The following is an 18322-nucleotide window of genomic DNA, read 5'->3' on the forward strand; positions in this document are numbered from 1 at the left end:
CTCCAACACGCTTGGATTGAGTTTTATATTTTTAATTTGCTTTAATTTTGATTTCTGAAGACATGGACGTTGTAAACATTTAGAGAGTGTAGATATCAATGTCAGAATAAACACTCAAAATTGAGTTGGAACCAAGGCCAGCTGTAAATTCCATGCTTTTCCACTAACCAAGGGCAAGATGAGATTCAGAGTAAAAAAAAAAAAATCTGGGCCACTAGGAAACCTCTCTTTTGCCCGAGCAGCTCCTTTAGCCAGAGTGGTTTTCTACGCAAATCTTTAGCATGTTCTAGGGGCCTCAGGAAGGAAGCTCAACCATGAGAGAGAAATGACATGGCAGAATCCAGACTCCTGAGGGGAAAGTTTCTGCTTATAAACTAGCTTTCTGAATGTCCTCATGGTTGGTTTAACACCAGCTGGGTTTCCTGTAAATTGTTTGTTTAACGTGACCAGATCTGCATGACAGGAGACTAACCTTGAAAGAAGCCAAGCCCCAGGTGAACGTGAGCTTCAGAACACGGGGAAGCCCCAGTTTCTGCCTGAAGACACTCACGTGCCTTTCAAATAGGAAGTCAAAAAGCACTGACTTGAGCAGCCATCCTTGATTTCCCCGCCCCACAGTGGTGCCAGACGTCCTCCACCAATGTCCCTCTGTGATGCCACGATACATTGTTCTGTTCACTGACCTGCTCCTGTCCCTCCTTGTGCCAGCAAGCCTGGAGACCATCTCTAAGTTCTGAGGACCTAGGATAGTCAGCAGAGTTAGAGCTCGGTGTGTGTGTGTGTGTGTGTGTGTGTGTGTGTGTGTGTGTGTGCACATGCGCACGGGTGTGTGATGTGGTAGTTTTAAGGTATGTCCCCCAATAGACTCAGATGTTTTATTAAAGCTCGTAACTTGGATTTACAGCCACCTGGATAGAAGAGGTATCACTGTGGGTGGATCCTGGGGTCCAGCCCTCAAGGTGTATTAGGGGACAGATCTGATTTTCAGCCTCAGCCTGGGCCCCTGCTGGTGTTTTGGGTGTGTGCTGGCTGGTTATGTCTCTCTGCTTGTGTCTGTGCAAGGGGGCCAGTCTCTTCTGCCATTGTGGAACCTCCCCTTGATCTGTAATCTGAAATAATTCCTGTTACTCACACTAACTGTGTCTGTTTGACAGTTCTTCCCAGCAATGTGAAGCGATATAAACAGATGATGGATGGATAGATAAACAGATAGATAGATACACAGAAAGTAAACACAGAAAGGAATTGGAGAGATATAAGTAGAGGGTAAAAGAGAAGGTGATGGGCAGGAACGAGGAAGTGGTAGAGGACAGGGCTGGCCCAGTGGAGCCGGTGTGAGTCACTCTGACTCCTGCACACTTTCTAGTGAGGCTCCTTTTGTGTTGTGTTTTTTGTGACAGACCTTTCAGATACCTAATTATCCCCTTTTCCTACAGTTCTGGCCTCCTACAGAGGTAATTGACAGACACCTGGGATGAGAGTGGCCTCCAGCCACTGCAGACGAACTCCAGACGCATGCGCCACCTTGTGCGTCTGGCTTACATGGGTCCTAGAGAGTCGAACCAGGATCCTTTGGCTTTGCAGGCAAGTGCCTCAACTGCTAAGCCATCTCTCCAGCCCTGGATCTCCTTTTTATTTAGTTCTTATGTCGTAATGTATCACAGCTTCCTTTGCATTTGATAGATTTTGGGTCTGAGAACTGGCTCAAATCTGGAGCCTGGGCAAAGGAACATGACTTTGCATTACAATGACTACTTCAGTCTTCTCATTCATTCTTGAGGTCTTTTGATTAGGTATACTAAACACATTGTTAGAGGCTGACCATATATCTTACCCCATAAGCATCATGTTCTACACAGACATCTTCATTCTTTTTGCCCAGTAGGTTACACGTGTATACTTTCTATTTGAAATTTAAGTGCTGTTATCTGCTCTCTGATAAGCTGGCTACCTGTGTCTCCTAGCTGCTGGAGAGCCTAAATCTGTTATAGTAACTCCTAACAAGCCATCCCAGGTAACAACTTCCTTAAAAGCACTTTTGAAATTGCCTTACCAGTTACATAGTTTCCCAAAGGCCTCTGGGGAACATGATTAGCAGGTAGGTTTCTCCGTCTAATGTAATAGACCAATTATGGCATTTTCACTTTTCTAAGCTCTTTGTTCCCTTCTTTCAGCCTCCCGTGGCAATTTTTGGCATCTCTACTTATTTTAATGAAGGCTGTTGTGACTTCTGAAAACTTTCATGAGTCAGCAAATAGCCTGCATTAGACTCATTTTCTGAGCTCCTTGCTAAAGTGTTAAATTCCACTTGATGGAGGAAGGGATCCACTTCTATACAATCTCCCTTTCCAGCTTCCTTGATCCACCACTCTGAACCCCCTGCAGGCACAGCCCCAGGACCTGTCATTACATGCAGAGTCAAGCTGTCTGAAGTCTGGGTGTATAACCTCACCACTCTGCTTCCAGCATCAGCTTTCAGATTTCTCTTGTCATTCAACTCTACTGACATAACTTGAGAAGATAGAGACTTATTCTGAAGAAGTCACACATTTCCTGCAAGACACTTACTTTATCTGATCTATGTAGATTCCTAAAGTAGAGGAGGAGGTCATATCTTCCAACAGGAGAATAAGTAATTTATTCAAGTCAAGGAATATGGGTATTCAAGGTTCTCCACCACATTCATCCCAGATTTTTTTTTTCAGCAATGTCATAGGTAATCAAGCCATTTCATCACCACTCTCAGAGGGATATGATAATGTTGGCCTCCTGGAGTGGAGTGCTTTATGAGAATGGGATGTGCAAAATCAGGTTGAAAAAGAGGCTGAGACAGGAAGCTTGATGTGAGTTTGAGCACAAGCTGGCCTACATTATGAGAAGACTTGTCTCAAAAGACAAAAAGAAATCAAGTTATCTTAGCTGTTTTCAGTTTTGCTTCCTTCTTGCCCTGTGGCCTCTTCTGTGTGTTCTGTCACCTTTTTGATGTCACTCACTGGTACCAAGCATATGTGGTTCCATGATTCTAGAGGCCTAGAACTGTGAGCTAAATAAACCTCAGCTTTAGGTGTTTTGTTACAGTGAGAAAAAAATGGAAGAATACTCCCTCCAACTGGTACATTAATGGAAATAAATCTGAGCATTTCTCCCCAGCAATGACACTTAGAAACATCTACCAAGTTCCATAGTTTGTATAGCTACTGTTCGTGAACCTCTAAAATAATAGCCTAGCAAAGGAAAAAAAGTAACTCTTTTGTTTTTAATATTTTACTTTATTTATTTATTTGAGAGAGAGAGAGAGAAATAGGCAGGGAGGGAGAGACAGAGAGAGAAAGGGCACACCAGGGCCTCCAGCTACTGCAAACAAACTCCAGATGTGTGCACCCCCTTGTGCATCTGGCTTAAGTGGGTCCTGGAGAATTGAACCTAGGTCCTTTGGCTTTGCAGGCAAGTACCTTAATCACTAAGCCATTTCTGCAGCCCAAAATCTTTTATATATATAGAGAGAGATTTTTCACTTTTTAATTTGATCATAATCTCCTCCCATTACCCTCTTTTGTCCCAGTCCATAGGACATTGTCCTCTTTCCAAGTAGTTCTTCTATTTTGAGTCTCATTGATTTTGTCTTCCTACTTCATCTATGTCAAAATGCAGATGGACTCAATATTGTTTAGGTCTGATAGTGAATGCACTGGCCATGTCATGTCTGGAGGACAGTGTCCCAGAGTACTCTTACCCATCCTCTAGTTCTTACATTATTTCTACCCCCTTTTCCAGATGTTCTCTGAGCCTTGGAGGATGCGGTAAAGATGTCTCACTTAGTGATGCATTCTCCTCAGCCTCTTGTCTGCTGATGGGCTGGTTCCATTTGTAAGCTACTATGAATAGAGTATCAGTAAGCAAGGCTCTCTGTAGTGAAGTGGAGAGTTCTTGGAGCTATATGTCCAGGAGTGATATAACCTGATCCTAGGTAGATCTAATTTTAGCTTTTTGAGAAACATTCACACTGATTTGCATAATGGCTGTAGCAGTTTACACTTCCATGATGAAAAATAAAGATTCCTCTTCTTTTACAATCATGCAAGCATCATTTCATTTTTAAAAACTTTTTATTGATAATTTCCATGCGTCTACATAATATATTTTTTTTATTAAGAATGTACTTTGTATAGATACACCATGTGTTGGTACCATCTTTTCCCTCCTCCCTGCCCCCATTCCACTGGAGGCCCTCCTCAGTGGGGTTGCTGGTATTCCCCATGAGATTGTGGGATACTCCTTTCCCATTACTTTATTTTGTACATAAATAAATATATTTGCTTAAAAATGCTTTATTTTGTACACACACATCTATAGTTTGATTGCAGGGTAGAGGAGCTGGCAGGCCAATTTTCCCTGCTGCTCACTAGCTCTTTCTCATATAAAGGCATGCTCCACTACTTCCAGCAAAATACAAAAGAAGGCTACTGATTTCTGAGCACTGATGTTATACCTTACCATACTGCTGACAGTGTTGAAAAGCTCTAGGAGTTTTCTGGTGTAGCCTTTGGAATCTTTAAATACAGAATCACATCATGTGCAAATAAGGATAATTCAACTTCTTTCCTATCTGTGTCCCTTTTCTTTCTTTCTCTGTTCACTCTAGCTATCAGTTCCAAGCGGTATATTAAATAGCAGTGGAAAGAGTGGAAATGCCTGTCTTGTTTCAGATCTTAAGGAAATATATGAAATTTGCCTCCAGTTAGTATGATATTGGCTTTAGATTTGCTATGTATAGACTTTATCGTGTTGACATATGTTCCTTCCATCCCTTGTCTCCCCAGAGTTTGTATCATGAAGGGATGCTATATTTTTTCCAAAGGCCTTTTTCTGCATGTATTGAGATTATCATATGATTTTTATTCTCAAATCTATCTAAGTGCTATATTATGTTTGTTGACTTATTCATGTTGAAACTGCTCTGCACTCCTATCATAAATGCTACTTGATTGAGGTGGATGATATATTTAATATGTACTTGAATTTGATTTGCAAAAATTTTATTGAGGATTTTGTATCTAAATTCATCAAAGATATTGGGCTACAAATTTTTTTCATTGTGTCTCTACCAAGTTTTGGTCTTAGTGTAATGTTGGCTCTTTGAATTTGCTCATGAATTTGTTGAGACTTGCTTCATGACCTAATATGTGGTCTATTTTAGAGAAAGTTCCATGGGCTTCTGTGAAGAACGCATATTCTGTGGTGTTTTGATAGAACATTCTATACATGTGTATTAGGTACATTTGATCTATGATATCATGTAGCTTTTGTTTCTCTGCTTGTTTTCTGTCTAGATGACCTGTCTATTGATGATACTAGAGTACTGAAGTAGCCTACTATGATTATTATTATTTGGATTTTTGAGGTAGGGTCTTACTCTAGTCCAGGGTGGTCTGGAATTCACTATATGGCTCAGGGTGGCCTCGAACTCATGGCAGTCCTCCTACCTCTGCCTCCTTAGTGCTGGGATTCAAGGTGTGCATCATGACACCCAGCTAGTCGACTATTATTGTGTTGGTATTTACCTCTGACTTTATATCTAGTTGATTTTGTTTTATAGTTAGGTGCACCTGTGTTTGATGATGTATATACGTTTAGAATTTGATGTCCTCGTGGTGAATTGTTCCCCTGATCAGTAGGGGGAGACTTTCTTTATCTCTTTTCATTCTCAAAAAGTGAATAGGTGGTGAAAACAAAAAGTAAAATGAAAGTTATATCTGTTGGGGGGGTGATGATGAAGAAAAGCAGATGTAAAACATGATCACTTCTCTAAGAATGTTCTCCAGGTGCTAACCATATGGGAAAATGCCTGTGTGACTAGATACATTGAAAGCAATTCCACATATGTGTGATGTTACAGGAGATAGTCCAAAACAATTCTGAGCTGTGCACATCACGGCCTTGAGAATAATAGAGGATATGGTCAGAAGAAAATGTGTCTCAACAAGACCAGGCCTCAGCATATCAAAATCATGACCAAGGGGCTAAGGGATTATCCTTCGTACAAATGTCTATTTGGTTAGGCCAAAAATATCAACATCACCTGTAATAGCATTGATGATATTTTTGCACCTCTAACGAATACTAAGTATTAAGGTCTTGTTTGGCATTAAACACAATAAGTATATCACTTTAATATGCTAATCTCAAAACAATAGCAGCATCTGACTAAAGGAATTTTAACCAGTAGTTCACTAAACAAAACCAAGTACCCCAACCCAGCTCAATTTCTTCACCAGATTACATGAACCCCTCAAATTTACTTCTGGACCAAATAAAATGTCTTTACATTTCTGTGGGCAAATGTTATCTACATCAAAACTGACTGTATGCCATTCAAATAGGGTTTCCATTACAAACCATGAAAAATAAATAAAGAGGAGAAAAAAAGATAACCCACTTTCAGGAAACCTCAATGCATACAGGTTCAGATATTGGAACCACCAGTGAGTGACTTTTAAATAGCTCTTTCTGTGGCTGGCAGATTGATGACTGCCTAACCAGATAAACAAGAAGAACCACTGAAAGTTATAAATTACATAACCTCTTATAATTGTGCTAAGCACTTCTACAGAATACACATTCTTCTCAGCAGCCCATGGAGCCTTCTCCAAAATAGATCATATATTAGGACATAAAACATGCCTCCATAAATTTGTGAAAATTGATGTAATTACCTGCATCATATCAGATCACAGTGCTGTAAAGCTAAAAATTAACAAGAAGAGACTCTTCAGGAATTCCACTAGCTCCTGAAGACTGAACAATACACTTTTAAAAAATACATGAGTATTGAAAGAAACAAAAAATTGTAATATTTTTAGAATTGAATGACAATGACAATAAAACTTATGAAAATTTATGAGACACAATGAAGGCAGTCCTAAGGGGAAAATTCATAGCACTAAATGCATTCATAACAAAGACAGAAAAATCCTAAATTAGAAACCTAACCATCCACCTAAAGGCATTGGAAAAACAAGAAGAATCAAACTCATTGAGTTTGGAAAGGTAATAAAAACCTTGCCTAAAAAAGAAGTCCAGGACCAAATGTCTTCTCAGTCCAATTCTATCAATCCTTTATTGGTGAACTGAAAACAATTTTTTCTCAAACTGTTTCACATAATTGGAGAATAGAGAATGCTTTCCAACTCCTGTTATGAAGCTAACATCACCCTAATACCAAAACCAGACAGAGACACAACAAGAAAATAAAACTATATGCCTATATCCCTGATAAACTTAGATTCAAAAGATCCTGAACAAAATCCTCACAAACTAAATTCAACTGGACATGAAAAGCATTATACACTTTGATCAAGTAGGCTTCATCCCATGGATGCAGGGATGGTTCAGCTTAGGAAAGTTGGTCAATGTAATATACCACGTAAATAAACTTAATCACAAGAAACACATGATCATTTGAATAAATGCAGGGAAAGCTTTTGATAAAATACAACATCATTTCATGATTAAAATTCTGGAGAGAATAGGCATGGGGGGGGTATCTCAACACAATAAAAGCTATAATTAAAGCACCTAAAGTCCAAATAATACTTAACAAGGAAAGACTCAGGGATCTCCCATCAAGACAGGGTGCTCACCCTCACCACTGCTCTTCAAGATAGTACTAGAAGTCTTGGCCTAAGCGAAACCACTAGAGAAAAAAATAAAAGGAGCACAAATTGGAAAGAAGAAGTCAAGCTAGCTATATTTGCAGATGAAATGACCCAAAAGTCATGTCATCTGCAAAAATGTGGCAGTATACAAAATCAACACACAAAATTAGTAGCTTTTCTATATGCAAAGGACAAATATACAGAGAAGAAACCAGTGCAGCTGTTCCATTTTCAATAGCAACACGAAAGTCAAATACCTAGAATAACACTGACCAAGGATGTGAAAGACCTATATAATGAAACCATAAAAACACTCAAGAAAGAACTTGAGGAAGACTTGAGAAGATGGAAAAACCTCCTGTACTCCAGATGGGTAGAATTAATATTTTGAAAATGGTAATTCTACAAAAGCAATCTACAGACTTAATGCCATACCAATAAAAATTTCAGCATCATTCTTCACACAGATAGAAAAACAAATGATCTCAAAATTCATGTAGAAGGGTAGCAGGCCTCAGATATCCACAGATATCCTCAGCAAAAGAAGCATCTCTGGAGGTATCACATACCCAATCTAAAGCTATATTACAAACTTATAGTAACAAAAACAGTATGGGTCTGCCATAAAAACAGAAATATAGACCAATGGCACAGAATTGAAGACCAAGACCTTAGGTCAAGTAACTATAGCTCCTTGATCTTTGAGAAATGTGCCAGTAATATAGGCTGGAGAAAAGATAACATTTTCAACAAGTGGTGCTGGACAAGTTGGATAACCATATGTATAAAAATGAGACTAGACGCACTCATCTCCCCCCACACAAAATCCAAGTACAAATGGAATAAATACCTCAATAGAAGACCTGAAATTCTTCTCCTACAGGAAGAAAAAAATAGCAGAAGCTCTCCATGATATCAGAGTGGGGGAAGACTTCTTGAGCAAAACACTGGTAGCCCTGGAAATTAAACAATCTCTCAACCAGTGGGATCTCGTGAAGCTAAAAAGCTTTTTCACAAACAAACATACCATAAGCAGAGCCAGTAGATTACCCACAGCATGGGAGAAAATTTTTGCCAGCTGTACCACAGACAGTGGCCTAATATCTAGAATCTACAACAAACTCAAAATATAGACAGCACAAAATATAAAGAAAAGATAAACTCAAAAAATGGGGCATAAAACCGAATAGGGAGTTTTCTGAGGAGGAAATTCAAATGGCTGACACACACTTAAGAAAATGTTCAACATTCCTAACCATCAGGAAAATGCAAATTAAAAAAAATAACTATGAATTCTCACCTTACTGCAGCAAGGATAGCAATCATTAAAAAACGATATGACAGAGCCACATTCTGGGTCATGATATGCAGAGACATTTATCCTACCCATAACTGTGGGCTAACTCCAGAATGCATGACCCACATACCTCAACAAGGAGGGGCCAGGGGGAGGGGGTAGGACATGGATGAGCCTAACAATGGTACCAAATTGACTGTATTCGCTGAGTACAAAATTAAATAACAAAAAAATTAAAAAATAAAAGGAGGAAAACAACCAAGCCTAAACAAAGCAAAACAAAAGCCACATGACAGCAAGTATTAGTGAAGAAGTGGGGAAAGGAGAGCCCTCATTCACTGTTGGTGGGAATGGAAACTTGTCCAACCACTGTGGGAATCAACATAGACCTGCTTATGCCCTCACTGGACATCTATCCCAAATATCTCTCACTACAGAGATATTTGCTTAACCTTGTTTATAGCAGCTCAATTCATAATAGCTAAGAACTGGGACTCACCCAGGTGCCCATCAGTGGATGAGTGGATAACAAAGTTGTGGTACATTTACACAATGGAATTCTGCTCAGCACTAAGAAAACATGATGCAATTAAATTTGTAGACAAATGGACAGACTAGGAACAAATCAGACTCTGTGATCTCACACAATCACAGAAAGACAATCACCTTATGGTCTTACTCATCTGCAGTTCCTAACCTGGATCAGCTTGAGTTGCTGACATACCTGATAGGCAATTTGAGGCCCAAACAATAGGAATGGAAAGGTTCAGGGTGAGGGGAAAGAGAGGGTGGAGGAAAAAACACAAAACTAATCCATAAATGAACTGGTACCATAGAAACCTTTATCCTTAAAGATATACTAGAAGACCGAACCATCAACCAAAGTACGAGGAAAGCTCCTGAAAATAAGGGCCCTCGAGAGGGTGGGATAAAGCCTAAACTTATTTATTTATTTATTTATTTATTTATTTATTTATTTATTTTGGACGCTGGCCTATAATTCCCACTACCTGTAAGTGGTTGCTACTCACATGAGCTGTTAACCCTAGAGACCTATGAGGTTCCCCAAACAAGACAGGCTTCTTTCAAAACACTTGTTTACGCACCTGAGGTAGGAGGTAAGACCCTATTGCTGATGACACCATATGCTGCTGACACAGAACATGGAGAGACCTGGATGGAACCTGGAAGAGATCCCAGAGAGCTCATCTAGTGTTAGAAAGCACTACATGTGTTACGGGAGGAGTGTGGCCAACAACGGTCTGGCCAACCAGGAGTCTAAGCTACTCAAAAGCAAACATCCTGGCAAGAAGTACACACAAGTGCAATAGTGGCACACAGCCTCGTTGAGTAACCAGTAGCTTTCTGATTGGCTAAGAAATCTGCTCAGTAGAAAGGAACCCATATCAGGATGTAGGAACCTGGCTAGAGTCCTATGGAGACAAAGATCATGCTCTCCAACGTCAAGCTCCCACTAATCTTTGGCTAAAAGAGGGCTACAGCCATCAAATTCTCCCTACATTAATAATGCTTATCCTACTTAACCTGTGCTGACTTCACTCTCCATTGGAGAATCTGTTTTTTTTTTTTCTTTTTCAGAAAGTAGTGATATCTGAGAAAATAAACCACCCCTTGCATTTCAGCCAACCCCAGCTAAACCACAAAGGAATTGGGGAGGTGAGCAAGAATGCATCTTCCATGGTGAGCCTGACAATCAGCACCAGGGTGAAGGAGACAGACCCTGAGGATACTCAGCACTTACCAAAGCAGAGATCCAGAGGCTCCTAAGAGCTCATCACTGAAATAGACTTAAAGCTCACCTACCACGGCTCAGGGAATTTTTCAGAAGAGGTGGTGGAATGATTGTTAAAGTCACAGGTTGGGACATCATGCCCAGAGGCACTGTCTCCCCAAACAACTGACTGCTGCTGCCACAATGCATGACCCACAACTCCTTGGGGAATACTTGAAATCTCACTGAGAAAGGTCCCCAGAAGAATGGGGGCAGAGATGAGGGAAAGGATGGTACCAACACATAATTACATATCACACACACACACACACACACACACACACACACACACACACACACATGTAATTATGGTACACACTCCTTTTGGGGATCAACAGAATAGAAGAGAATATAGGATTGATGTTGTTGCTATCCTCAGATTTTAAACATGACTACAGAACAGGAAGGTCTCTTCACAATGATTATCGAATCTTCCACAAAATCTGCATTGACGTGCATGGTGGCATCTGCATTTAATTCCAGCACTTGGGAGGCCAAGATAGGAGAATCACTGTGAATTCAAGGCCAGTCTGAGACTCCATAGTGAATTTCAGGTCAGCCTGGACTAGGGTGAGACCCTACCTTGAAAAAACAAAAAAGAAAAGAGAAAAACACTTCATTGTTCTGAACCCATGACCATTTTGACACACAGGAGGTTGACAAATGAGAGGAATGAGACAAGAAAATAGAGGAAGGATGACCTTGAAAGAGGAGGGTCCTCAATGGAATGGGGGTTGGAGAGAAGGGACAGAAGGTAATAACGTGGCGGGAACATAACCAAATTGCAGCATGCTCATATGTTAAAGTTCCCAGTAAGAAAAATTAAAATTAAACGTTGTACATATGAAAAATCTAGGATGTGGGATAATTCTCCAAAGTAGATTCACTCTTTCATAACTCCATTTTCCCTCAAAGTCCTGAAAAGAAGGAAAGACAGTGTCATGTCTGGCGCATATAGAGAATAGATCTGAAGCCACCAGCAGACGTGATGTCTGGACCCCCACTCATCAACTTACTTATTTCACAGCCTAAATGACACCTCTTCAAAGTGCTCTTCCCAGTCACCTTTCCTGAAACAGAAAACCATGCTCATCGTTAGACTTCAACTTTTAAAAATATTTTGTTTAATTCATTTACAAGGAGAGAGAGAGAGAGAGAGAGAGAGAGAGAGAGAGAGAGAGAGAGAGAGAGAGAGAGAAGGACTGAATGGGTGCCTCTTGTCTCTGTAAATGAACTCGATATGCATGCACTACTCTGTGCGTCTGGCCCTGTGTAGGTACTGGGGAATTGAACCCAGGCCATCAGGCTTTCAAGTAAGGACCTTTAACCACTGAGCCATCTCTCCAGCCCCAGAGTTTCGGTTTCCTTCATAGTTTGTTATTGCCTGGTATTACGTGACTAATTGCTTATTTCTTTCCTTCATCTAATATTGAACAACTATAACCATGAACAAATAGAACAACTGGAAATCCCTGCCCTGTGGAATTTACAATCAAAGGTAGGGACTGAGCTACACTGCAAAGAAGAAAACAAGATACACAATATATTAGTGTGCTAATCATGCCATATGGAAAGAATAAGGAGAGGAATTTTATTTTGGATATTTTCAATCTATGGCAGTAGGTAAAAATTCCATGAGAGCAAAAACATCTTCAAATCTGTATTTCAAGATGAGCACATAAAAGCCGGGCATGGTGGCGCACGCCTTTAATCCCAGCACTTGGGAGGCAGAGGTAGGAGGATTTCTGTGAGTTCAAGGCCACCCTGAGACTCCATAGTGAATTCCAGGTCAGCCTGGGCTAGAGTGAGACCTTACCTCGAAAAACCAAAAAAAAAAAAAAACAACAACAAAAAAAGATGAGCACATAAAATCCATTTGGTCTACAAATGTTTGTATATATGTATATAAAGATGTATATCATGTATAACATCTTAAATTCGTAAGTAAAATAAGTACTGATGAAAAGGCATTGTAGGTGATGAATATGTGGGTGCACGAATGGAGTGAGGAAATACGTCTGGCCAGCGATAGCTCATCCATACTTAACTCAGTTTCTTCTTCTGCCTCACATCAGCACTATTCTTTTCCTCATCCTCACTCCTAGGATTGCCCTTGCCATTTCTCTATGGCAGACCTGTTAACAGAGATGTCACAGCTTAAAGAAAGAGCGGCTGGAAGAGCTCAGTGTCTGCTCTCTCTGCAGCTGGGCTGAAGGAACCTGACTGAGCAGGATGCTGGCTGGCACTGAGAGTGACGCTGTGGCCGGAGTTGGCCCAGCTCAGAGCTGAGAGTGAGTCTACTGAGTCCTGGATTTGAGGTGAGCCTGTCTACTCTGCCACTCCCCTAACTGGCTTCTCAGACTCCAGTCTTTTTGGCTTCTGGGAGGCATTGAGTCCCAGAGATGTCCAGTTGCCCATCCCAATCCTTCCAGTCTCCTCCACAGAATCAACCATTAAGAGAGCACTCACATCCATGGAGGGGCATCCCTGTTACTTCTAATGTTCTCTGGACTCAGCAGAAGAGAATTCCCCACCAGCTGGCCATGAGCTACTGAAGTTGCTGGTGCCTCCACTCATGGCAAAGAAGCCATCTGCCTGTCCCTGTGCAGCATTTTAGGAATAAGTTCACTCATAATAGTGGGTTTAACATTGAAGTTGTATCTCTGTTTCTCATTTTTCTCTTTCCCTCCATCCCAAGTTCATGAAGTCTCTAAGGAATAAGTCTTGGGAAAGTAGGGGAAAAAAAAAAAAAGCTTTAGTTGTTTTCATTGTTGGATCAATTAAGTTATATAACTTTTAAAAGTTTTTCTTTAGAGGTGAAATCTGAAAGCTGACTCAACAGGGACCTCTTAATGCTAGGAATGCCTTCCTCAAGGATCCAGACAACATCCCAGACTCCAAGCAGTTCATCCTCTCAGCTCTTTATTCCCGGCTTCTCCTCTGAGTAATTCAGGGCCAAAATCATCTCTTTGTTCAATAGGAGAAACCACAGTTGGCCTCAAAACTATGCAACAATATCTGCCCCAGCCCATAACAGGGAATGCCTTAACCTGATCTCATACCCCACGAAAACCATGAGTCCTCCACTTACTTGGCAGAGGTCCTATGTCTAGTACTGGGGTCCTACAGGAAACTGCAGAGGCGTCCTACTGCTAAGTCCAGCCTCACCCTGCGGAACGTCTTAGGTTCCTCTCTTTGGAGCATATGTGGGTCTGCGTGCAATTGAGCAAGGCTCCTGCCACCGGATTCTTCTGTGCTATGTCTCAGATTACCAGCTGGGCCATGTCCAAGTGGAGGCAGCAGAAGGAAGCCTCTACAGACACTATACTCCCAACCTGGAAGAACTGACAAAATGCAAATAAGAAATCTGCTCAGTCCTGCAGAAGATGTAAAAAGTGAGAGTTACAAAACATCTATCTAGATTTAGGTTCTCATTTTTAAGCATGCCGACTCAGTCTGAGAGTGTCAACTGACATCGAAGGGTATAAATTCAGGGTAATTTTCCTTCCCTATTTCTTAAATTGCTCAAGCCAAGCCAGTGTTCCATGCAATTGTAAAGAAATTTTCTAAATGTGGGTCTCTATATTACTTTTAAAAGGAGGCTGTGAAAAACCTGTTTTCAACCTTTTCTCATCCACTTAACAATATATAAAAGATACTTTCTATAAGAACATGAATAGATGCACATTTTCCCTCTTAGATTATATTCCATTGGATGGATGTCATATTCTCAATTAGCTAGCCCTCTATGAGTCACATTTTGTTGTCTTTATTATTTTTATTAAAATGTACCCTAATTATTCTTAGACAGTCATAAATACATATACAATTATTTTCCTGGAATAACTCCCCACAGTTGGAATTTCTAGGCCAAAAGGCAGATGTTTTGAAGCTATTGCTTTCAACTGATGCCAAATGATAATCTAAAGAGTTTGGATTGGTTCAGATAATTAATAAGCCTACATGACAGGCTGCCTCTTATTTATCTGCCATGAACCACAGGTATAACTAAAATTGTACTCTAATTGTGAATTGAAGAGAAAAGATAAGATACCTCAAGAAAGAAATCATCTGACATACTTGATAGAATTAAAGAAAATCTTTTAAAAGAAATAAATAAACCGATTAAATAAGAAAAAAAACACTGAATAATCCTCTGTATGTTAAGTACATCAAATTACTAGATAAAGGCTTCCTACATAGAAAACTGTGGATTCAAATCTATATGGCTTTCTTGATGTATTCTATTAAATATTTAAGAAGAAACAATACAACTCCTATTAAAAAATCTTGAAAATTTGGAAGGAAACATCTCCCAGTGTATTTCCTGAGGTCATAATTATGTCTACATCAAACATATAAAGAGAAAATATACCTAGAAAATATAGACTAAATATTCTTATGGACATAGGTGACCACAGTCTTTTCTTTTTTGATATTTCTTAATAAAATATAAGGAAAATCCAACAATAAGATAATACATTATCAAAACATGATAATTTTATCCTAGAAATTCAAAATTAACATTGTGAAATAATATAAATCAATAAATACACTACACTAACAGATTTAGAATAAAAACCAGTGATGGAAAGAGCCTTTAATGCCAACATTTATTGGTTTAAAACTGAGAAAACTGGGAACAAAACAGATCTTCCTCAAACTGATAAATAAAATCTATTTAAAAACCTGATAAAAAAAAAACTGATAAATAAAATCTATTTAAAAACCTAACAGTAAATAACATCAAACTTACTGATGAAAAAGGGTACAAACAATAATAGTTACCATACACACCAGCAATGCCTCTCCCAGATGTTTTCTCAGGATAAATGAAAACATCTATCCACACAAAAGCATGTTTAGGAATAATGACAATATGAGCTGGAGAAATGGTTTAGCAGTTCATGGGCTTGCTTATAAACTCTAAGGATCCAGCTTTGATTCACCAGTAACCATGTTAGCCAGATGCACAAGGTGGAGCATGTGTCTGAAGTTTGTTTGTAGTAGCTAGAAGTCCTGGTGGGTCCATTTTCGCTCTACTCTATCTGACTCTTTCTCTCTCTCTCATTCTCAAATAAAGAAGTAAAATATATTTTTTTAAAGAGAATAATGACAACAGCTTAGTTCATAAAGCACTTCTACCAAATCAAATGATAATAAGTAGATGGGCAAATAAACTGTGGCATATCCATATAATGGAATACTACTAGATAAATAAAACGAATTGATAGATGCTTCATCACGAGTCATGACTGAATCTCTAAAAGGTTAAATTAATCCAATGAATTCAGACATCAAGTCAAGGCTTTAATAGTCCTGCAATAAACAAGAAATAAAAGCAAAAATCTATAGTAGCAGGAAGCCAATGGTTGCCTTGAGAGCAGGAACGGACACTGACTCTGAAGGGCAAAGGGAACCTTTCAGAGGCCGGACATGTTCTCTGACTTGATGATGGTGGACACCAGGCATGTGCACGAACTTGCTAAAACTGTCCGAAACTCCAGCTTGAAGTGAGTGCAGTTACTATAGAAAATTCAACCTTGCTAACCTTGATAATATTTTAAAAAATTTAATCCAAACCTATAACAGAGGACAGTACCTGTGGAACGGCGGGGAGCGACAGGAGGAAAGATGAAGAGAAAGTTGAAGTGAATCAGAAAGTGACTGTAGTAAGTATAGAATGTGAGATAAGTTGAGTATGGCTATGGGATGGGGGTGGACATGGCGGTGGGAGAGCATGGGGGGACTAAAGAAGAACCAGCTTATGTAACTCTAATAGCTATGACAGTGTGACAAGTAACTCCCAGACATATCCCCCAAACAGATGTCTTTCTGGCCAAGCTGTACCAAAACGTTTTTCAGTCACTTTCTGCAAACACTTATGAGAATAGAATTTTTCTGAAGGAAGACAGACATCTCCCACCAGGGGAGTCTGTCATATTGAGAACACAGTTTTAAAGGGAACACATCTTTAGTGAAAGTTAAAGCATTTCAAGACGGTATAAGATCAGAAATGCACCATCAAATTGGAGTCAGAAAACCCACATGCTGTGTGGTAGTGTGGCCAGGTGGTCTAAGGTGCCTGATTAAGGAAACCCTGGAAGTTCATTCTTTTAACATATTAGCTTAGTGATATCCACTGTGAGTGTTTACTCACTTATTGTTCTCTTCTAATATAACAGGGCACTGATGCCTATGATGTGTAATTTCTTCTAACTCTAGCTTTTCCAAAGTCAACCAGCAGGAATGGAGGAGGACTGAGCTTCACAGTGCCCATGGAAACTCCCCACACATGACTCTTACCATGGAACCCTCCACGAGGACTCTCTTCGGAACCCATCAAGAGCTATCACAGGCCATACCAGACCCTGCATGTGAATATATCCTTGGCTTCTGATTTTACAGCTCGATAAATCTGTCAATTGACCATCCTTCAATCCCAAGGCCATCCCAACATAAGCACATTGGAGAAACAGGGGACCGGAGATGCCATCATGGTCCAGAGAAAACAGAAGCCACTTTGTAAACCTCGTGGTACAGACAGGGTTATTGCCCTGTTATATATTGTTATGAAAGCCCTGAGCTTGACCTTCCTGTCTGCCCCTGCTTTGATCTCTCTGCTGTGTTATTTTCCTAGCAATATGAGTGAGCTTTTACAACCTTGTCAGACCAGATCTTGGGGAATGGTACCAACATGTGATTTGTCCATACAAAGTTTCTACTTTTAAAAAAGTATTGGGTTGAAGGGATGGCTTAGCAGTTAAGCAGTTGCCTGTGAAGCCTAAGGACCCCAGTTCGAGGCTCCATTCCACAGGAACCACGTTAGCCAGATGCACAAGGGGACTCACACATCTGGAGTTAGTTGGCAGTGGCTGAAGGCCCTGGCTTGCCCATTCTCTCTTCTCTCTCTCTTTCTCTCTCTCTGTCCCCCTCTTTGTCTGTCACTATCAAATAAATAAAAGCTACCCATAACTGAGGGCTAACTCCACAATGCTTGACCCATATACCTCAACAAGAAGGGGCCAAGGGGGGAGGGTAGGTCACAGATGAGCCTACTAATGGTACCAAACTGACTGTATTTGCTGAATACAAAACTAATTAATTTTAAAATTTTTTAAAAATAAAATATTAAAAAGTATTGACTAAGTGGATATATAAACACAAAGTTTATAGAATAAATTACACAAAACATTATAGAAAAATGTTTCTCACTGTCCATGGGTGAAAGGCCATCCCCTGTGTCACCTCTGTCTCACGCTTTAATACCATGGAACAATCACTGATTGACATTATTCCAGGTGTTTTACCACCTACTGCTCCTTCTCTTGGGGATCTTGTTCTGCTCCCACCCACAGAGCTTTGATAGTGAACACCAGGTATCAGGTAGCTGTTACCTCTGCTGCTGCCTCCACAAACCGCCACAGACATGTCAGCAGCCAAGTGTTTTCCAGATATTTCCAGAGTGGTGCACTGCTTAGACCTTATGCGGGACCAAGATACTTTTTCCCCCAGCCAACAACCAAGGCTGTCCCAGAAATTCCCCCTGTCAACATTAAATGGTCTTCCAAGAACATA

Source organism: Jaculus jaculus, chromosome 10, assembly GCF_020740685.1.
Source record: "Jaculus jaculus isolate mJacJac1 chromosome 10, mJacJac1.mat.Y.cur, whole genome shotgun sequence".
Classification (NCBI taxonomy): Eukaryota; Metazoa; Chordata; class Mammalia; order Rodentia; family Dipodidae; genus Jaculus; species Jaculus jaculus.